The 24182-nt window shown below is 37.7% G+C and overlaps 1 protein-coding gene and 1 long non-coding RNA gene across 2 annotated transcripts in view; one reads left to right on the top strand and one right to left on the bottom strand.

The window, feature by feature from the left end:
• Positions 1-24182, top strand: part of Egfrap (EGFR adaptor protein) — an 88721-nt gene that overhangs the window by 44631 nt on the left and 19908 nt on the right. The window lies entirely within an intron of this gene.
• LOC108071619 (uncharacterized) lies at positions 376-1113 on the bottom strand. The gene is made up of 3 exons (XR_001770591.3): positions 968-1113; positions 548-906; positions 376-390 (listed from the first exon to the last, which is right to left on the bottom strand). It is a non-coding gene; the product is annotated as an uncharacterized lncRNA (long non-coding RNA).

Genomic DNA, 24182 nt, shown 5'->3' on the forward strand with positions numbered 1-24182 from the left:
ATTTGTGTAATCGGAGAAGGGCTAATGATACCCTGCAATAATAAAACTAACAAAAATCTAAATCTAAAAATCTATAACTAATTATTTAACAAATGTATCTAATTAAAATTAACACACTTAATTTAAATATCACTTACCACATTTGTTCTTCAAAGTTATTTCCAAGGTTAATTAAAATTTTTTAAATATTTTATTTATTTCTCTTTTATAGGGTATTATTTTAATTTTCATTTTACACAAGATAATAAAATAACCACCAATGACTCAGATCCTGTTATGTTGAATACAAAAGTTATTTGCTGAATATTTTTTTTTCTTTACGAGAAATAAAAACACAATTTTAAGTTAGTTATTCAGAAATCCATATTGAAGGACGACCATGACCCCGATCTATAAGAAAACATAAAAATAAAAACATTAAAATACTATACATCAGATTTCTTAGCATACCTAAACCTGTGATACAATCACCATGGGGGCAATTAAGGACCAGAAAGCAAACCAAAGTCTTTATTAAACAATTCTTGACATCAGATTTATTGCATACCCTGGTATGACGATGCCATAGCAAGACTTGCTAATATAAGAAGAACACAAACTAGTAACTAATTGTTTAACATTTTTATCAAATTAAATTAAGCACAGATCTTTTTAATTTTATTTGTCACATTAATTCTTACAAGCTATTTCCAAGGTTAATAAGTTTAACCCAAAAGGTTTATAATTAACAACGGTATTTATACATTTTTAAATTTATTTTTTATGATTCATATACATACATAAAGAAACATAATTATTGTTATTCTTGTTTTTAACCTTAACGAGGGAAAAAAGGATGTAAATCGCATATTGCAGGGGGACAGCGTCTCGGGCACACAGTAGGATTCCCATTGGTGTCTACGCACTCTATACAGATAATATGATTAACTTTTAATTAATAATAATATAAATAATATGTTATACTTACTCTTAGGTGCTCCCATGGCAACACTAAGCCATATAACAAATGTACAAAATAGGACAACACACTTCATGACGATCTTGGCGACAACTGTTTTTCAATTTGAAAAACCATAAGCCAAGTAAACTTGAAACCTTAGTACAGATTTTAACTGTAACTAATGGTTTAACATTTGTATCTAAATAATTTAAGCATACATCTTACCAGCTCACGTTTTGTCCATGTCAAAACTATGTACCATTTACAAGAGGTAAAAGATAAAAGTTACTGAAAAAGACAAAAAGTATGCTTTTATTTTTCACAACAACCTCGCTGCATAGTAATCCCCAAAAGCAGGCATCAATTTAAAGTGCAAGAAATCCTTAAAAAAAATATAAAAACAAAATAAATATGGAAACCCAACTTAATTAATCCCGTTTTAATAAAAAACATATCCAGTATCTGTCCACCAATATTCCCAAATGTCAACAAGACCGCTAAATAATTTCCGGGTTAATTGCGCTGGGAAAAAGCGAACCAGTTTTTCAACGACTGCAAATGATATTCGATATTGTTGGCTCAAGCCAAATAAAGGGGCAAACAATTGGCAGGCAAGTGAATAAAATATATATATTTCAATATAAACTACAAATATTCGCAATGACAGGCGGACAGAGACGGGGTCATAACCCCAGGGGCATAAAACAAAAGGCCATTAACAATAACGAGAGTCCGGGTTAAAAACATTTGCAAACAAATTACAAATAAATGGAAATGCTGACAGCATTAATAACGTTACAACATTAATAAGCGAATCGAAATGAATACAATGAATTAAAATGGAAAATGTTATAATTATGACAATAAATTAAGCCACGGGGATTGGTTTGCCCTTAGTTTATTTATTTATTTATATATTTATATAAGCGGTTATCGTTTCATTTCGATTTAAATCGTTAATTGGCTGGAAATTGGAGAGACTGAGAAATGGGGGAATATTTCAATGAAGCTATCGATTGCATTTTCCATTTTGGAAGATAATATTGTATAGAATATTGACCGCCCTGAATGGGAAATATATATCTTCCATAATATTATTGTGTCCTAAAACCACATCTCAGTTTGTATTAATCTTGAGTTCCTACCCAGCAAACAAAAACGTTCGTTTATGATATTGAAAACGATAGTTTTGCGGGTTTCAAGCGGACAAAACATCCGATTCAGGCTCATAAACGATAATAAAGTTTATCACCTGTCATGGATTTTGTGCCAGAAAATGATATAATTTTCGGAATCCGAATAAGATTTCGATTGCGGACCTTTTACGATATTATTATCGGGTGTAATCCTGAGAAATCGCCATACTATTCCGCTATTCGTCCGTTTGCGGTCCGTTTTTGAGCATTTAATATTTTTAGCTGACATTTTCCGATTCTAACCGCACTAAGTCCACTCTTTGTCCCTTTCGAAACCTTTTCCCCCTTTTCACTTTTCCAACTTTCAAGTAATGAAATTCCCATTTAAAGTAAAAAAATGATGCTATAGCTCTCTATGTCCAGGCATATGTGAAAAATAAACATTCAGCATTCTCGCTAATGAAGTGCTTTCATCTGCAATGTATGCTACCTTTTTTCATTTTATTTCTATTCCCCACCTTTCACTTGAACTGTTTGCATAATTTTTACACCCGTTTGTTTAGCTTTTCAATGCTGACAGTTGAAAAAGGAGCGAATGGGAGTGTGTGTGTGTGTGTCTGTCGCCCTGTAAATTTCATTTTCATTTGTGTGTATGCCTCACTAATTACGAAATGGTTGCAATAACTCCAGAGTAAGCATTCGAAAATGGTGTCCGGGGAAAAAGTAAAAGCAAACAATGAGTCCATGCGGTAGGTAAATTAATTAAATGGAAATTAGTCTGGGGTTAAACAGCTAAACAAAACAATTTAGAATTTTAGAGAATTTAAATTGGAAAGTGAGGGTAAAATTAAAGTGCTTATAGAGGTGAGAAGAGAGGAAATTTCATATATCTAACAATATTTAAAATAGATTTTAATATTTTTAAAATATTCTATAACTTTATATTTATGTCTAAGGGGTTTTACGAATAAAATAGTTAAATATTCGCTAAATAATATAAACCTTTTACAATATTTTAAGCTTTCTTTTAGCCCAAAGAACATATTTTTATTAATTAAATATTTCTTTAACCTTCAATTCTTTTTTGGTATTAATAATATTATTAATTTTAAAGTCTGTTCTTCTATGAGTACACAATATATAATTTGTTTATCCTGTCAGTTTGAATGGCAACTCCTTTGATCCCTGCAATTTGATTACATTTGCCTTTGGACCGACCTCATTAACCAGCCATTCATTTGGCCCTATTCACATCCTCAGCCACCTTTTACCACCTTATTTAACCCGCAGCTAATTACAAAAAGAGCTCTTCTATTTGAATACCCCAAACCCGAACTCAAATCCGAATCGAAATCGGAATCGGGAATCGGGAATCCTGGGGGAAAATCAATAATCGAGGACGAGTGCATCCATGAATGGTCAATCATTCAGGATGCACAGAGGAAAGAGATTCAAAGGAGCTGAGGGATAGGAAGAGACACAGAGAAAGAGGAGCAACAGCAGGAAAGCAGGACAGGACAGGACCCCCAGCGATGAATGGCATTTGCAATGATGTTGCCTGGATTATCTTCTGTTTATATGGGATTTATTCAGGGAAAAAGGGGAAAATGTACGGGTAGCTGGGAGCTGGTAGCTGGGAGCATGTGTTGCCATGACGGCCGCCGTTGCCTTTGTACTCCTTTTGTTGCTCCGGATGCCGGCAGTCTGGCATTGCATAAATGTTTTGCCTTTTAATTAGCACGCATTTCCGATTCGACATTCTGCATTGGCCTGCGTTTGCCTCTTAATGCGCTTAAAGCAGATCCCACAGATCCACATCAACAGCCGCATATCCCTATCCCCCAGCCACATCCTTTGGCTGCCCCGATAATGATGGAAAATAGTGGCCAAGCTGAGGAGAAAATTCAATCAGGCACAGCTTCGAACTTGCAGTCGTTGGTAATGCAATCAGAACAAGGCAAGACGGAGAGCTAGAATATAGAAGAATGCACTGAGGGAAAATAGAGGAATTTTTTAGACTTGAAGTTAGAATTAAAGTTGGAATTTGTTTCTATTAAAAGATGAGCTTTGTTTAGGATATGAATTATAAAGTTTGAACAAAGAAACATTTAAGAGTTTATATAATAAATTACTTCTATTTTCTTGAAGTGCCTCTTGTTAAACCACCAGCTTCTAGCAGTATGGCGGAAATTATGTGGCACTCGAGTGTCCAACGAGCCGTGACCCGAGTATGATGCAAGTCCCAGAAAGAAGTGTAAAAAATTGTGTCAGCAGGGGCACGCACAAGGAAAAGGGATAACGCAGTGCCTGTGGCTGACTGACTGCCCGACTTAGCCTTATCCTTATCCTGTTCTGTTCTACGTGATCCTGCGACGACAGCAAAGCCAGAAAGTATGCAACAAGCAGTGCAAAGTGCACTCAATTGTTTAGCTGCCCCAGGGTTCTAAAAAGGGTATGGAACGCAGGGTTTTCCCTTCTTTCCTTTCTTTCTTTTTTTTTAGATTTTTTTTTTAGAGCGGTAAGTGGGTGGCTTTGTGGCACACAAACTGTATAAAACAGAAAATCAGTTGGCTTTCGCCCAAGTGCATATTAAATGCAGCAGGGAAATCACCTTTTAGGGGAATTTACTTTAATACATTTTCTTGAAATTAATTCTATATATTTGCACACTTATTGTATGGGTTTTGTGTAAATATTGACCTGTAAACAAATGCTGCTTGTGTCACAATAATTACCCCAACTCTCTCTCAAACTATTTAGGAAAACAAACAGAAGCAATTAAAGAGATAATTGACCTAAATTGTAAAGGCTTTTTTGTGGAAAGCACTTTAGTATTTAAATGAATAGAAAATTATAACAAAATTGGATTTTATTGAAAGCTTAAATACACATTTTAACTTTAAGCAGCATTTAGTATTCAGAAGTTTTTGATTTTAATTAAAATTTATAATTAAATAACGTACCAAGAGTTAAGCTTTACTTCAAGCTTGCTCAAAATTCATTGTAATTGCTTTACAAATTCCTATCTCAAGAAGTTTATACATCTTAATGAATTCCAAATTTAAATCTATTGTTCAATTTCTACTTGACATACTCCCTCATACATAATAATCCTCTTATAATATGATTTTCAGCAAAAGCTTTCTGAATTTAAATTCCTTTTCTAATTGCTGGGCAAATATTTCCTTCTCAACTTGAATTTCGTATGGTTTCTGGCAAGAGTTTTCTCGGAATTAATTAATTATAATGCCACCCCTGTTTGCTGGCGAAATATTATCTTTAACCGATAATGAGGCTTTCATGATTTGCATCCCCAAAAATAATTGTCCGTTTCCCTTTTGTTGCCGTTGAAATAAATCAAAATCCTCGCATACACATGCCTAATGACATGTGCCTGGGCTCTAAACTTTTATCTTTTAATTTTGTTAATTTATCGATATGTTCTCTGCTCCAGCAGCAGCTGCCCCTGTGGCCAGGCAAACAATTAGTGGAAAGGAGCAGCCTCCTCCTCCTACTCCTCGTACTCCTCAAAGCAACAGTAACACATGGCATTGACTTCACCCACACCTCCCCTCACATGATTTACAGTCTCAAAGGCCGCCGGCAAAAGTTAAGAAATGAAATTTCAAGAAAATTGCACAAACAACAGGAAGCTCGAAGCTCCAAGGCTGGAAAAGAGCGAAAAAGGTGGAAGGAGGGGATGCTTCGAGGGCATTGAGCCAAAAAAGGAAATATTGTAAAACTCTGGCTATAAAGCAAATACACGATACATATCATCCCAGTGATCAGGGGGTTGGGTATGGCACAAAAGTCGTTATCTTAATTACTTTTATAGCTTCGATTTGGGGGGCGAATGGAGCAGCAACAGTGGCGAGATGCCCCAAAAAATAAGAAAAACAAACAACAGAGACATGGCAACCAAGAGGGAAAAATGTGTGTAAAGAGCCACAGGAGTTTAAGGATACCCTGGAAATTAAGTTAATGAAGGAAACTTTAGAAAAAACTTAAGAAAAAATAACTAAAAACAGGTCTTTAACTATATTTAAATTCCTTATAAAGTTAATTTGTATTTAGAGAAGGAAAATTGTGTGTGAGAGCCACAGGAGTTTAAGGATACCCTGGAAAATAGGTTGATGAAGGAAACTTTAGAATAAAACACGAATGTTTCTCTTAATTTAAATTCCTTATAAAGTTAATTCGTATTTAAAGAGATTTTCTAGCCAAAAGTCCTAGAACTTTGCCTCTTTAAAACCACTTGAAGCACTCAGTCAGCCTTAAAGCAGCAGCCAGGATATCCCCTACCCACCCGATATGAGCCACAAGGATGTTATGACACACATCAGATATGCTAGATGCTGCTGCCTCATTACCCCATAGAAATCTACACATATTTCGCACTTCATTAAGTCACATTTTTCAACCGTTATCGTTGGTGGTGTGTGTGTGTGCCTGTGTGTTTGCCTAGTTTCAACACCAGTTAATTAACTACTCGCGCACATATGTGGGTGGGTGGGGATATATACTATATATATGTGGTAGATATACATAGACCTTTATTCAGGTTACTAGAGCCTGTCCTTGAGTAGAAAGCGAATATCCTCTGTGATGAGCTGGCGGCCTGCTTAATATTTCATAGCCAACTCTGGTTCTTCGCTCTTAAACTAGACACTTAATTAACATTTTGAATGGTTTTCCCCCTAAGCCAGAGCCAAAATCAATTTCCCTTTTCGTTAACGGAAGCTCGAGTCCGGATATGAAAGACGAATGCCCGCGGCGACAATCGCGGCAACTTCACGGGGGGCGGGGAGAGGCAACATCACGACCTTTTAGTGGAAATTATTTTGCCATTTTCCATTTGCCTTTCGGAAAAGCTTTTCGCCTTTGATTATTTATGTCGCCTTTTGTGGCTTGCACAGGGAATAAAAAGGGGGTTTTTTCTAGCTAAAATTTAAAGTTATCAAATCAAATCAATTCTACATTATTTTACTATATTCCGAGACATATTTTTTTGCAGTGCAACATCAATAAACTGTTGACAACTTGAAAACAACAGCGAAATAACTGTTTGAAGGTGGCTAAACGGGGTCTGAGAGGTGTCTGGCACTTTGTTTATGGCAGAAAGCTAAACTTTTAAGTCGCCATCGCCATCACCATCACCGTCACCGTGGCTTGTTAATATTGAGCAGCGCATTATTTATGGAAAACTTTTCACCAAAACACTTTCGTTCCCACCTAACTTTTAACGAGTTCTCTTCAGTTTGGTCGAGTTACTTTTCCATAAATCACCGGCAATTTTCTCACTTCAATTCCTTGAAGCTATAATTGGGGTAGAGTGGAGTAGAGAAACCCACGTTCTTGGCCACGAGCAGACCAACCATAAGCATTTCATTATTAGAACACAAAAATGTTTAAAATTTCATTAAATGGCTGCGTTGTCCAGCACCAAACAAACATGGCCAACTGGGTCCCAGAGCGTAGTCCGTAAAAGCAGGGGGAAAAGGTTGTTAAAAGGACCTATGAAAGAGGGGATACTCTTTGAAAATATAAGAAATATGTTTAAAATTTTAAAATAATGTAGTAAATTATAAGAACAAAGGCTTTTATAAACTCCCTAAAAGCACTTTGATTTCTGTATTCAAGAAATAATAAGTTATTAAACTACTTTTGTAACAAAACTCTTGATAAAATCAATACTCTCCCCCCCAGAGGTAGTGTATAACCAACGCATTGTTGACCGCTCTCACACCCTCTGCTTCCTCCTGACCTTTGGCCCACAGCTAGTTTCAGCCCCTGACCGCATAATAACAATACCCAAGACCAACAACAATGGCAACGAGAACAACAACAGCAGGAGGAGGACCAGCAGACGGACAAACAATTCATAAAAACGTTTAACACAAAACGCAAAAGTGAAAAGCGCCCCACAGCACAGCCATTGCCCAGAAATGAAATTCCCAGACGAGCAGGAGAGAGCACACAGGATACAGGATACAGAATGCGGCGGGATACGAAACGATACGATACGATGCTGATGATGGGGAATATCCCTGGTTGCAATCATAATGAGCAGCAGCAATTCGAAGGCCCCACCGCCACCCCAAACCGCCAGGAGCAACCACCGCCAAAGTGGTCAGCAGCAAACATTGCAATTTCATTTAATAACAAAATATTTGAACAGGAAAAGAAATACCCTCCAGAGGTAGCAAAGAGTTGAGGCAAATTATTACGTCTTTATGCAGAAATTATTTATGATTGCTTTGTCTAGACTTGGCGGCGGCGGCGGCGACGCTGGAAGCCACACAATGCACCGGAATTCCGGGACCGGGTGAGTCCTTGCAAAGTTAGCTGGGTAATTTATGTGCCGATTGCTCATACGACCTGTGCGCACCAAGGCTAAGGTGAGAGGTGGCTTACCGACAAGGAGGTGAACACCGGGGTTGTTACTGGAAAAAGATCTTAGAAATACAAGGATACTTTTAAAAGTTCCTGAAGGACAACCAGAATAATTTTATTAGCTTTAGATATTCCAAAATTAGTTACAAATCAAATGTGAACTATGGTTTCAAGGTCACTCTCTCTCTCTTTGACATTCCGAAATTCGTAAGTGTAAAAATAAGCATGATAATTTTAGTTACAGTTACAGATCAAATCTGTACTACGGTTTCAAGTTTACCTTGTTTTAAAGTTTTTCAAATTGAAAAACAGTTGTCCCCAAGATCGCCATGAAGTGTGTTGTCCTATTTTGCACATTTGTTGCATTTCTTAGTATTGCCATGCCACCTTATGGTAAGCGTAACATATTATTTAATTAAAAATAAATGATTTAAAAGCTAATTATATTATCTATAGATTGCGATCCTGAAAGGTTCCGGTGCTCCTGAAATCCGAATCTATCAAATTAAAGGATTTTCTTACTTAAAATAAAATATTTTGTTTCCTTAAACCAATAAATAAATTAGAAAAGGGAATAAAATATAAATGAGTATGAATATACTGTAATATCAATAAACATTTTGGTTTAAATAGCACTGCGTAGCAAACTTCTGACTAAGAATATAATACTTATATTATAATTATAATAATACAAATTATAAATGTCTTATATCTAATACACATATCAGTTTATGCTAGTTAAGTAAATCAAAGACCCATGCTAAATTTAATTCGATACATATTTTAAACAATTAGTTACAGTTAAAATCTATACAATGGTCTTTTAGGAGACTTCGGATTAAAAAATCAATCCTTACAAGGCAGCTGAAAAGTAAAGTCAACTTAACGCAAAAATCAAGATCGCGATGAAGTGTCTTGTCCTATTTTGCACATTTGTTGCATTTCTTAGTATTGCCATGGAAAAACCTTATGGTAAGCATAACATATTATTTATTTATAAATAAATGATTTAAAAGCTAATTATATTATCGTATATTATATAGGTTGCCCAGGAGAAGGGTTCCGTTGCAATTATGTCTTAATTTAAAAATTTAAATGAATAAAGAATTAAAGCAAATAAACTTCTTTGTTTCTTTCAAGAAATATATGAATTAGAAAAGAGAAATTGACGAAGATATATATTATTCTTCGATACTCTAGATTTTTATTTTTCGTTAATAAAAACAATGCAGCAATCAACATTTCTACCTAACATAACAGGATCCAAGTCTTCGGTGCTTATTTTATAACCCAAAGCCTTGTGTAAATTTTTAAAATTAAGAGACAGAATCCAACACTTTAAGGCTAACTACTTTAAATGAAGCCACCGAAGCTATGGAAAAAGTGACTGGCAATTGCATTGGGTAAATTTAATTAACGTCGCATTGAATTTTAATCAAGTTCATTCAGCGAATGCGACACAACACGTGACATTATTTGCATGCGAAATTAACCTGTGACGGGACAACGGCTGTCGCTACTTTTTCACGCGTTATCCAAAGGATTCGATGGCAGGACTGGGGACTGGGGACTGGGAGGTGTTTTTAATCAAGCTTTCCGACTGGTGAGTCTCTGTGTCTGTTAATAGATTGAAAATGTGATATTGAGGGCCACCGAACTTTACTATTTTCGAGGGACAAACCATTGTTCAGGGCCAATCAGTGGCAAATTGTATATACACCCTGGGAGAGGGTCTCTGTGTAATCATTTCGTTTATTACGGGTGTTCAATTTTCTGTTTTCGAACATTAACATTAATTAATTGACATTAACATTAATTGAAATATGATTTCGGTGACAGACAGACAGAAAGAGTGATTTGCAAGGGTGTGTGCCCATGATGATGATGCCAAAGCAAATTTGATCCCTGACTGGCAATGTATGCAAAATGCAAAATGCAAAATGAATTCATGACACGTCCTTGCCAACCCCCCTGGAAAACTGTCCGGAAACTGTCACTTGAAATACAGTTGCTGTGGCAGAAAGTCAAAAAGTTTCTCTGGCTCTCCTCTCCGGACCAATATGCAAAATATCAGAGAGATATGCAAAATGCTCAAGCCCCTCTAACTCCAGTGTCAAACATTTTTCGAAAACACTTGAAAACAAATTCAAAATAAAATGAACATGTGCATTTTGTGGCAGAAAGTGTACACTGAAGGGAAAAATTTCATGAAAATGTAGCAACAATAACTTTATAAATGCTTTTAAAAAGGTTAACTTTATTTTTATGGTTCATATAAAGCATATTTTATATAAAATCTAATTGATATTTAATTTAAATATTTTTTTCCCTTACTTTTTATTTTTGAAACTGGTAAAAACTATATATTTTGCTCACTGCACACATGCGTGTAAAGTTTTTGAGCTGTGTGGCAAAATTCAATTAACTTGTCCGGCTTGATTGAAGTTGCAGCTTTAGTATCTGACAGATTGTAAAAGTTTCCTCCTGTGTGTGTTGTTTGCCACACAAATTTTTCTCACTTCTCTAAGAGAGGTGGCATAATTTTAAACAGATTTTAGATTTGCATCATTTAAGTGTCAGGGGAGGGGATTTCTACCCTGCTCTCATTTTGAAACCTGTAAGAGCTGCACTTCTTTGCTTTACGGTCCAGTTAACCGTTTGACATATGACCGTCATCATTTAGCGCATATATCTCTCCTGGAAGTCTCTCTCTGCTCTGTTCTGCTCTTAAAAACCATTTTAAATCACGCATTTTTCCCCCCTTTTTCCATCATCTCTTCTGGCCGGCTTTTAAGCCCTTTCCCCCTCAAGTGGCCTCCGTTGGCAGCCCATTGAGGGGGCGTGTCAATAGCCCAATGCTGCATTTAAATTGTCCATTCCATTCCATTCCATTTGAGCGTTTACGAGATGCGGACGATGTGCAGCAATTTCTGAAGCTTTGCGGTGGCCGCACAGTGGGTTGAAATATGACTGAAACCCAATAACATAGAAAAATGTCAAGAATATTATATTTTTAATTCCAAAAGGAATTCCCTTGGCTTGCAACCATTACAAAGATCCTTTATACTCCATCTTACCAATTTAAAAACCTATTTCTTAACCCTTTTTTTCCATTTCTAACCACTGTACTCCAGTTGTCCTTCCACCCGCTAGCATTGCAGTGCATCTCCCCTCCTTTTGGCCACAAGCAAATGCACTTTCCTGGCCACGACTAATTTTATGGCCCCCATTCTCGACAGAAGAAACTTTGTGTGCGTCTCCGGGCTGCTCATTTCTTTTTTTAATGGGCCCCAGCCTGGTCCGGGTCTGGACTGGTCTGGCGGAGTGATTCCTCTTAACTCTTAACTCATAATTGCCAGCTTGGCCAGCGCCGTCTCGGCCATTATGACAATTGGCAATGCACCAAAAACTGCAAGCGGGAAGGCAGAGGGCCAGCTCCTCCTTTGATGCGTGGCCATGAAAGCCAGAAGAAGAACAATTAAATGACAAGCCAATTTAATGAGCAGACTTTGGGGATGGGGTAGGTAGGGTGGATGTCTTGTCTCAGTTAGCGGCTTAATGGCCAAATTATTGTCACTTTGAAGTTGGCGCCATTAAAGGTTAAAGCCCCAAGACGGAATTGAGGAGTTAAACTATAATTTAGTGAATTTTAAGGGTTAATAAAGGGTTTTATTTAATATTGAAAAAATTAAATATTAAAGTCTAAGTGGGTTGAACTATAAATATATCTTCAAATAAACCCTAGAGTTGCTTCTAGCAATATTCTGGGTATTCTATGGTCTGTTTCCCCTTTTTAATGCGATTATTCAGCTGGCGATGCGTTGCTAATTCCCCAACGAACCCAAAACAAAGGCCACTCACGCGTGTTTCCCCAAAAAAACCGCTGCAAAAGCTCACCGAAAAACCATACTGCGCTTAAATTGTGACTTTAAAATGCCAGCAAATATGTGGAAACAAATAAATACTTTATATATAGTTGACTAGGTTTTGTTTGGCCGCGTATTTTATTTGGTGATTTTATTTACACAACACTTTGGCACATTAATCGATTCATGGACTGGCCTCCGGCATTGACTTTTCACATCATTTCGTTGAAATTATTTTGCATTATTTGTTGGCTATTTTTTGGGCGGTTGGCCAGCCAATCAATGATGGTTAATTGCATTCCGAGCCGTGCTAAAATTGCAATTAGTTGTTTAATTAAGTTGGCAGCTTCTATGAGAGGAGATAATCAGTATCCACACATTCAGTGGGTTATGAAATAAGCCGGCATTTGATTAATTCATTGCCTAAACGGATCAGCATTATCCAATCATCTGCTCCGTCTAGCGGCAATTTATTCAAATGATAACAACCAGCCAGCAGCAGCAGCAGACAGACACCCAGAAAAAAATTCACACAAGATTTCCTTCCACAAAATCCCAAAAAGGGGAAGCCCCAAAACATAAAAAATCTCGGCTATAGAGTTGGGTAAATGTTGTTAACATGGTAACCTGCGCACACACACAGACACACAGTCAGATTCTGGAACGTGAAGCTTTTTTAATTTGCGTATTTTAGTCACGTTCAGGTAAATCTCAATTGAATCGAATGTGACACCGGATGTGAAAATTGTGCACATTTTCCAAGCATTTTGCAAGGGGAAATCCAAAAACTGGGCAACTGTGGAAAGGAGGGAAAATGCTCCTGCTATTTTCCTCTGGATGGATGGAAGGCAAAGCACGAGACACAAACAAAGATCGCATCAGTAAGCATGCTGCGAAATGTTCCATGCCGAACACTAGGGGGAAAACACGTCGTCAAATCTATCTTATGGCCAAGCCATGGACAGCAGTCGATGAATGACTGGCATGACTCGGGCTCTGGGCCCTTGCTTTCCCCCAAAAACACTCGAAAAAATGGGTGAGATTTTAAGAAATATATACAAAATATATGTATAAATTGTTTATTTGTGCGAAGATATAATGGGGTTACTGATATTTAGTTGTTTCACAAGGGTGAACAGGTGTTCAGGTCATCACACATGATGGTCAGGACGTCCGCGAATTTGCAGGTTGATGCTCTGGCCTTTGACATATGGAGTGCGTTCTTCCTTGGTCATTAGCTGCAAGAACACCGCCTGAAATCCCGCGAATCCAGCATATCCTTGGGAGCTTAGCTTCCAAATTTCACCAGAACGATCAACAGACTCCGGCAAGGACATGCCCGGCGCTCGGGGTTGGTCAGACGCCTCTCGTGGACGAATTCCATAAATGCGTTGGCCTTTTTCGGTGGCATTTTCAAGAGATTATAAAAGGTTTAATGGAATAAAATAGAAAAATAATAATAATAAAATTATTATTATTTAACTTTCCCTTAAAAGTGCATCTTTTCTCTCAGTGCAAAGAGAAATCATGGATATCGTTGTAAACAAAGCGTTTACAGGACACAGCATTTCGCTCTAGATTTTGCCATTTTCAAATTCCCATTGACGTGCTCCATGGGTACTTTGTGTCCATGTCCATGTCCACCTGGCTGTCCCCTAATATGCCGCACCTGATTTTTATGACGACGCTGTCTGCCGCCAGGTTGAAGCATTGAAAAAGGTGTTAAAATGGGGGAATACATATCTCGGCACGCACTTTGCGAGGCCGTTGTTGACCCAGGACAGGTGGCAGGAGCAAGGATACACACACACACACACATCCTGTAGCCTCTTTGCTTTTGCTTTGATGTCGGAGTGTTGGCAAATATTGACTTGGCACATTAACGGCAATTTGACCCGGGGCCAGACATGCAGATACAGCTCCAGCTCCAGCTCCTTTTGTTGCTTTCCTGTGACGACGATAACTACCGGATCCTGGAATCGAGTTAGCAACTTGGCCTGGGTCCTGTATATAATTACATTGTTATTTATTGAATTTTCGCCCCAAAAACATCGGCATCAGCATCTGAACATAAACAACCACGTCAACTTTTGGCCGTCCGCAAAAATTGTTTAGCGACAAATTGTCACAGGCGCTGACAAGAGTTCACATCCAGTTCGAAACTCGCTCTTTGGCCAGAGGGACAGGCGGGCTGACGCACTCGCTCACTCACTGACTGACTGACTGACAGCCCAGACATGATGCGCTGCTGCCGCAAAATATTCCACAAAGTCAACAGCGGCAACACAAAATGAGGTCAACCATGAAAATTGCACCAGCGGCAGCAATTTCTCATTTTGAGTTTAGCAGGAAGACCAACAAAAACCAAAGTACGAGAGTGGAGCTCTGAAACAACCGAAAAAAAAAAATAAATAAAGAAAAGAATTTTGCGATGCAGTTCACCAGGGACGGAGTCACTGAGAAAGGGGGGTTTTTGAAACTATTTTAAAAAATTTATTCAAAGAAAAATTAAGGTTTAGGAGCTTTGCCATTTATATGAACTAATTTTAAACGATATTTTGTGTTATATTTGAAAATTCTTTTAATTTGTGAAAAAAAAACAAGAAAGGAAGCTAACTTCGGCACGCCGAAGTTTGTATACCCTTGCAGATATTATTTCATTACATTTCAACTATACTTATAATGTTTACAGTTTGACAGTTACAGTTTTACATTCACACCTTTACATTTTCTCTACATCTACCGATCGCTCCTATGGCCGCTATATGATATAGTTGTCCGATTTTCATGAAATTTATACCAAAATTCTACAATAATAAAATAAGCTTATATCTCAGAGTAGATGAAAATACGTTGAAAAACAACGAAGTTATAATTTGTTTCCTATTAATTTCCCGATCGTTTCAATGGCAGCTATAAGATATAGTCGTCCGATTTTCATAAAATTTTTACCAAAATTCAGAAATAATATAGAATGGCCATATCTAAAAAATGGTGCAAAAATGTTAAAAAACAGCAAAGTTATCATTTTTTTTCGAAAAATTTATCGAACATTTGTATGGCAGCTATATGATATAGTCGTCCGATCCGGCCCGTTCCGACATATATAGCAGTGAGAGTATATAGAAGACTCTATGCAAAGTTTCATTCAGATAGCTTTAAAACTGAGGGACTAGTTTGCGTAGAAACAGACAGACGGACAGACGGACAGACGGACAGATGGACAGACGGACAGACGGACATGGCTATATCGACTCGGCTGTTGATGCTGATCAAGAATATATATACTTTATAGGGTCGGAAACGTCTCCTTCACTGCGTTGCAAACTTCTGACTGAAATTATAATACCCTGCAAGGGTATAAAAATAATAATAATTCAGGGTTGCCACAGAAATTTCTTTGGATTTGAAATTAATGAACAAGGCATTTAATAATACCATTTTATTTTAAATAAATCATTGTGTTAAGTTTTCTGTAAAGAATATAAATTTCTAGAATATTTTTGCACACACTTTTGAATAATATTTAATAATTGTAAGGTTAGACCAATTTCTGTGTTACCGTTTCTCGTTTATAATTATTTTCTAAATTATTGTTTTCTGTTTTCTTTGAGATTTATTTTATAGAATATTTTTACACACCTTCTTTGAATATAATTTAATAATTTTAAGCCTAAACCTATTTTTGTGTTACTCTTTTTCGTATTTAATTGTTCTGTAAATTATCTGTTTTATATTTAACCCCCAAAATATCCCCTTAAATCCGCCCCTGCTTTTCACTGAGTGGCAATGTTGCTGCCGTTCTTGTTGCTGTTGCTTGTTCCTGCGGTCGATCAGTTGCTGTTGCCGCATGTTTTTGGTGTAGTTACCGCTCTGCTGCTGCTGCTGATGCTGATGCTGATGTTGCTGCTGCTGCTGGTGTCATGTCGTTCATCAGCGTAACAATTTTTATTGCCGTTCGGACCGCAACTTTGTTGTCGATAAAATTTTAATTCGCTTTGGCTTATATTTTCTTATTATTTCTTTTATGTGATTTCAATTTTGGCTTTAGCGAGAGAGAGAGTAAAAGTTTTAGTGAAAATATAAAGCAGATTTTGTAATTAAAGCTTTTAAACTATAAAAAAAAGTAATAATTGACCTCTTATTACTTTTTTTTATAGTTTAAAAGCTTGAATTAGAATAAAGAATATATATTAAATTACATGAATTAAAGGCTGAACATTTAGATAATAGATATTATATTGTCATCTTCTGTGTTTATCATTATAGTTTTTGTAGGTTTTCCTTTTTTGAATCCTTGAATAAACCAAATTCCCTGGTTAAAAACTTAAACCCTTAACATTCCTGGGCTTTAAGGGCATTCTTCATTCGATTCGGACTCATTTTTGCATGCATCCTTCGACGTCCCTGTGCCAAATTGATTTATAGCGTTCAAACACGTTTCCCCCAAAAAACCATAAAGAATAAAAAAAGGGAAGAGGTCCCACAGCCGCAAGGGGAAAACGACACCACAGCAATCACGTCCCCAATTATAAACACAGCTAATTGTTGCCCCGGCAAATGTTGCATGAAAGCGTTGCAAATTCTTAATAACATGGCATACAAATTTTGTGCTAAATTGTCAACATTAGCAAAGGGGCAGCCTCATCCAGTCTCAGCCAAAGATGCAACAAGGGACAGGGACAGCAGCAGCATCAACAATACACACAGCAACAACTTTTGACACCGAAGCAACAATGTGTGGCACAAGTAGATGTTGGTTGATTCTAGGGGCCACATTTATCATGGCTACCGATTTTAGCTGTGCACGCTTTTGACCTGCCCAAAAGCCTAGTGGCAACGCGCGTGCCACTAACAGCAGCAACACAAAAAGCGCAGCAGCAGCAGCAACACCAGAAGCAGCAGCAGCAGCAGCCACAACAACAGCAGCAACACAATGGCAACACGAAACCCTCGGCGAGTTGAACTTGCTCAGTGATCTTTGATCTTATCTTGGCCAACAAGCAGCAGGTAAAAGTGTTATATTGAAGATAACCTGAGCAAGGCACTGAAAATAATATAATAATATAAAGAATAAAATTAACAATATTAAAAAAAAAGGAAAAAAAATATATTAATAATAACAAAATAATAAAAATATCAATAATAAAATATTAAACAAGGGAAAAATAAAAGATTAAATTATTAAATTTTTATTTATTAATAATAATAATAGAAACAAATAGTTATAATAAAAATAAGAATAATATAATATTTAAAAAGGGGAAAAATATAAGACTAAAATTTATTTGAAAAAAATAATATAAAAAATTTATCAAATTAAAGCTATTTTAATATTAAAACTTCAAACAATTATTTACCATTTCTTAAATTTGTAAAGACTATGTAACCATTCCAACAACTAATACTTGTTTTCCTATTAATTCCTTCGAACAAATACTTATTTTCTTTGTTTTTTCAATAATTTTCTATATGTTTTCGAGTGCCGTTGCCTCTGCTGATTAATTGAATTTTCACATTTTTCAAGCCCTGCTTCCACTATCCTCATTAATCGTTTGCCCCGGCCTTAAACTGCGTCTCCAGATGCATAATATGGTCACGCCCCAAGCATGTTTGCAAGTGCCACTTTTGGGTTGCACTTCCTCCCTCTGTATGCCCTGCCTTCCCCTCAATTTATTGTTGCCTTTTTTTAATGCGTTTTTAAAGTGCACGAGCCACGCCCACGGGGCGTATGAAACGTTTGCAGTTATTCAGCATCTCAGTGTGGCAGTGGCAGTGCCAGCAATTAGCCAGCGAATGTCATAAATGAACCAGCAAGAGCACACACACACACAGTACCCAAACCCACTCTAGGGCCACTTTCTGCGGCTGTCAAAAAGCTGCGCCAACTAATGACAGTGCGATTGGAACTGGAATTGGACTGGGACTGGGACTGTGTCTGTAACTGGGACTTGGAGTGGCAATGGGAATGAGCTGTGGTATCGGGGGATGGGACTTGGACTTGCTTGCTGGCCAAGATGTAAATGTAAGCTGGGGCAAAATCGAGGCAATTACACATGCAAATTGCCGGAGAGCTCCAAACCTCAAAACTGGAGTCACACCGCGAAAGCGAAGTGAACACCATAAATCAGTTGTCAGTTGCCAGCAGATCTCAGTTTGTCTAAGCACACGTCAAAATTGCAGTCGAGGGGGGAGGGATTAGGAGAGGGAAATGGAAGTCTGCTGGCCGGGGAGCTACTTCATTAGCAAGAGAATCATTAGCATCTATTTTTTTGGGAGGTAATTATCAATTGTTGAAAGCTAGGTTTTTGGAAAGAATTTAAACGAGGCGTTGTTAAAAAAAAGGAAAATATTAATTAGGAAGAGGGTTAAGAGGTGTTTTTAATGATTATTAAAATTTAAATTAATTTAATTTATTAATTATTTAATTCTATAGAAATTAAACTTATAATTCTTACTAAAAAAGAAAGAATATTTTAAACTCAGCTTTGGTTTTAAGAGGAAATATTAATTAAAGGTAGTTTTAAACAATGTTTAATCACTAATATATAAAATATTTAATTAATTAGAAATTAAATACAAATTAAATTATAATATGCAAAACAACAATTTATATTTTCAGGTTTAGAATTATTTCTAAGAATCCCCAAATGTAGGCCTCTAAGTAAAAAACTTTATTTCCATTTTTAAAAAACTGGTTCATCCTCCCTCTACCCTTCACTCCCACTTATCCCCCCTTCCACTTATCCCCCCTCCCAATGCCATCTCTTGGCAACACACTCAGTAACCGCGGAATCCATTCCATTGCGGCTTTTGGGCCCAGCGACATGTTGCCGGTGTCCAGGAATTGCTGCTGACGTCGACGCGGCGACAAAAAACACGCTGCCAAGTGATGCGGCGCCCAGCAGCAGCAGCAGCAGCATCTAAAGAATCAGCAACACCAGCAACAATAGCAACATTAGCAGCAGCAGCAGCAGCAACTAGAATCCAACTTCGTGCTTGTTTCCGGCTCGTGTTCGTGTTTGGCTTCGGCTGCTGTTGCTCGTGAGCTAAAGATGTTGCCATAGTTTTTTTTATACATTTTTTTTAGATATTTTTTATGCTGACTTAGGAAACCCCTTCGAGTGGCGGAAAAGTCCGCTGGTTTGGACTCGTTAAAGTGCCAACATGTCCAGTTTGCTTATCAGTCAACCTCGCTTTTTTTTTCCGCTTGTCATAAATTATGAAAAACTGTTGCAGTTTTATGGACGCCTTTTGTTTACACAGCAGGCGGCACACAGACGCAGTCAAGCACTGTGAGAAAAAAGTACTAAATGTAGCAGGATAATAAGAAAAAAACAAGATTTAATTTGTAAGCTTGGGTTTTCCTGGGGCTTATCTTTTCAACCTTTTTTAAATTTTCTAAAAATTTTTTTAGTCGTAATTTAATATTTTTAGGCTTAATTAAAGAATTTTCCCTCAGTGCACTCGAATATTTAGTGTTCAAACGGAAGAATCACGCGTGGTCGCGACGATAACTCATCCAAGTCACGCCGTCTGCCGCGGTCTCCGGATCGTTCCGCTCGCCTGGCCCTTGGAGTTCATCTCGCGGCTAGTAGGAGCCTCAAAACCAAAAACCGCCTGCCACTTCCTGCCCAACGCTTTCCCCGGGTTTCAGCTCCACCCACTCTCACTCCCACTCGCACCACGCATTGCAAATCATTTTTGAAATGCAGCAACGCACGCTAGCAATGAGCTACGTTGGAAATCCAAACATTTTCCCTGGGCTCCTCTCCTCCACCTCCCGGAAAAGTATTTCTATTTTCCTTCTCCTCCTACTGCTGCTGCTGCTGCTCCTCCTGCTGCTGATTCAGTGGTGCGTGTTGGCAGATGCCAAACATTTTTAGATGCGACTGCGAACTGAGGCTTGTAAATACTTTTGCCAAAGTGGAGACGCGGGATTTTCTCAGTTTTCAGTTCTCGTATTCGCGGTATTTACTGTGTTCTGTGTTTGCTGCGATTGGCATTTCTCCGGCTGGAGCAGCAGGGGGGATGGGGAGTTTTCCTCACTCAAGACGGAAATGAGCAGGGCAAACATTTTTAATGCATTTTTAATTAATTTTCTGCCGCGTCAATGGGTGGGTTTTGGGTGTGTGTGGTGTTGGTACAAGACAAAGTTGCCACTTTAGTTAACAGTAACTGCGGGGAAGTACTTAACTTTTAAGCAGTGGGAGGGTAACTTAATTTATTTTATTTAAATTAAGGTTTTTTAATATTTAAAGAGGTATTTTTCAAAACTATTGTTACCTGTTTCTTAGAGTTTTTTAGATGCTAATTTGTAGGTTTTTATGTTGTGTTTAAAAGGAAATATTTCAAGAAAAGTGGGAGTTAAAGAAATTACAATTTAATCTATAAAATAAATATTATTTATAATGCAATAATTTACATTTTCTTGCATATTCCTCTTCTCTCATCTTAACTTGTTTTAAAGGCAAACCCCCTCCTGAATCATAATTGCAATAAGACGTTTGCCAAACACTCGTTAACAAACGTAAAAATCAACTTGTGATTGGTCTGTTGGCCACTAACCCTAATTGAGCCATCAATTAATTAGTTGGGGCGAGGCATAAGCATTTGAGGGAATAGTGGGAATTATCAATTTCAGGCCAGAAGTGCGCATTAAAAATTATGAAGCCTCGACGCGGATCGTAAAAAGCGGGTCTTAGCCTTATCATAAAAGATAACAAACCGCTGCTGGCAGGTCGTAAACGCAATGTGCCTGTGGAAGCTGGAAAGTGGAACGCATTGTGCCGCCTTCCCACATGCGTTCCACAAACAATGTCCGTGTGAATGGAAGGAAACTGGTTGCCGCTGACGGAGTGTATGTGTGTTGTGTATGTTGCTAGTGTGTGTGTGAATGTCGGTTGTTGTTGCTGAGGCACAATGGCGGTGAAAATAATAAGAGCTTAAGAAAAACAAAAAAAAAAATATTTTTTTGTAAATAATAATTATTATTAACTAATAATTACATTTATAAAAAAAAGTGGAAAAATCATTTCGTACCTTAACTTTTAAATTAAATATGCAGATTTTTTAATCCTATGAAAACTTTTAAGAAAAAACTTTCCAAATTGCAATTACTTATTTCTTGACTTTATTATAGGTTTTCGAATATTATTATTTTTTTCAAGACCCTCTTAAAATTCTTTTATTTCTTATTCCCTTAAAAATATGTACCCTTTAACATTCCCTTTTTCTAATTGCTACTTTATTGCTACTATTTTGCCCTCAACTGTATATGTACGACTCCTGCTGCTGCTGCTGCCTGGCCTATTGAATGTGCATCAAAATTTATGTGGCCTTTTTTAGTCGTTTGCGTCAAGTCAGCGGAAGCGAACGTCGTCGTCGGAGCAGCAGCAGCAGCAACATTCGCGGCAGCAACGGCAACATCCAGCAGCAGCAGCAGCAACAGTCGTCGTGTCGCATGTTGCCATTCGCGTTGTGTTTGCGCGTTTCGGTGTAAAGTCGCATTGAGAGACAGGTTGCCAGGCGGATTAATGTTGCAGCCTATTTCGTAACAAATGACAACAAAAAGTAAATAAAATAAAGTGTGTGCTTGTGCCTAGTTTAAGCCATTGCGAAACAAGTGGATGAAAAAAAAAACAAACAACAACTTTTGTGGTTTCAAATTGGTGGCAAGAAATTAAAGAGAATTAATTGATTTATGCCTGTGACCTTTGAAAGTGAAGTGCCACCTGTGGAGTCACAAGGAGTTGCGGACAAAAAATACACAATAAAAGGTAAATTTTGAAGGTATAATAATTTTTATTTTAAATTAATAAATATACTTTATAAGTTTAATTAGAAATCAAGTTCTAGGCAGGAGAAAACTTCAAAAAAGAATTTTTTTTAAGGGGAAAGGAAAAGGAATTTAACTAGAAACCTATAAAATATTTTATGATCAAAGCATAAAGTTCTGAAATATTATTTTTTTACTTTTACTCTAACCATCTACATACCATTAAACATAGTTAAATCTGATTATTAATTATATTGCACATAATTATTTGTGTATATATTTTATGTTGTTTTGCTAGTGCTTACCTGTGTCATTAAATAATTATGCAATCATCTCAATGCTAGCGCCGAAGTTACCTGTTGTAAATTAATCAACTCGTGGGCCGGCATAAAATATGCAAATTAAATTGAGGAAGCCGGAGATTGTTACACTTTGTTGGTCAGCAGCCTGCAGCAAACGTGTTTTGTGGTTTTTTCTTGATTTTATTATGTCAAGTTACCCGTTCCTTTTGTTCCCAAGCGTGAGAATATTCACTGGGCATTAATTAGTTGTAGGAAATCAACGGAAAGCCATCGGCTTGCATGTGATTGTGGCCAACTAATTGCTGGCGATCCTGTGGAGAACTATAAACACGCGAAAAATAGAAACTATTCTAGGAACCGATTTGCCCAGGTATGTGCGAGTGAGTGTGTGTTTTGTGGAGTGTAAGTAGTCGGGAACAGCATAAATCACACCCCCGCCACTCGACAGGCTTTAGCCATGTTTGCACAGCGTGGTACGAGGGTCCACCTCTCAGACTCATTCCACAGACTCATTAAGGTTTTAATTTACAAGTTTAACTCGAGATTTAAACACTGAGATTTATATGCGTGCCGCGAGAGGCAATAATCAACGGCAACAACCCGCAATCACGTACAACAACGAAGCGAAGGAACGAGTGTCCACCTACGCAAATTGGTTAAACAAACCCTCAATGAGGAGGCCCGTGTCGGAATTGTGTCGGTTCGTAATCGAATATGCAACTCATGAGGGGAAACTTTAAGACAAAACATGACAACAACAGCAACAGGGCAACAACTGCAGCAACAACAGAGATGAAGATTTGCGCAAACAAACAGACATTAAAATCATTTAGTCGGGTCTGGAGGATGTTGGCTTTGGGAATTAATTAAACTGCAGAGCAGCGAATGGGATAATACACCGTTTGGAAGAGGGAAAATCTTAAGAAATGTTTGATTTTTAATTCAAGAGCCTGCAATTCCTCTCTTAGGATGCTCTAGGCTTCTCCAACAACCAACAATGCCCCTTCAAAGGGTACAAAATACCCCAAAATTACAAAGTTGATTAAGCTTGCAGGCCTGATCTAACACCACAGCAGCAACATCAGCAGCACCTGCAAACTAGCAACTAGCAACAGTAACTATCGACCAGCAACCTGCAACTGGCGAGGACTGGAGCAACACGTGCATGTGATTTGGAAGACAAAAACCGTTCTAATTTCTCAACTGTCAGCTGAGAGAGGTCTCCACTTGGCCCGCGGCAACGGGCAACTTGCAACTTGGGACTCTTGCAACTTGCAACCCCTCTCGTTAGCCTGGCTGTTGCCATAGCAATTATGCAGCTGGGCCTCACAAAAGAAGGTCGACATTGCTGTTGCTGTGTTGGTGTTCCGGCTCTCTTGGCTTTTGGTTCATGTCTTCATTTTGGACTTTTTTGCAGCAACTACACATGTTGCTGGTGGTGTGCTCGAGCAGCAACAGCAGCAGCAACACCAAGAGCAACATGAACGCTTTTTGTTTGTTTGTTTGCATTGGCCAGCACTTTTGGCCCTTGGCGCTGCGATGTTAACCCTAAACCTAAACCTGGCCGCCTTTATTAAGCCAAGTCACTTGCTGCAACGCCAGCAACAGCCACTGCAATCTGGGCGCTCTTTTTTCTTAATAGTTTTTTAGCTGCAAACTAGTTTTTGCCACGGCCCTCTGGTGTTGACGTCGCCTCTGGTTGGCTCGCTCGATTTGGTTTTCCATCGTGTTTCCCTGCACTGAGAGGAAAATGTAATTTCTATAATT

This window comes from Drosophila kikkawai, chromosome 3L, assembly GCF_030179895.1.
Source record: "Drosophila kikkawai strain 14028-0561.14 chromosome 3L, DkikHiC1v2, whole genome shotgun sequence".
NCBI lineage: Eukaryota > Metazoa > Arthropoda > Insecta > Diptera > Drosophilidae > Drosophila > Drosophila kikkawai.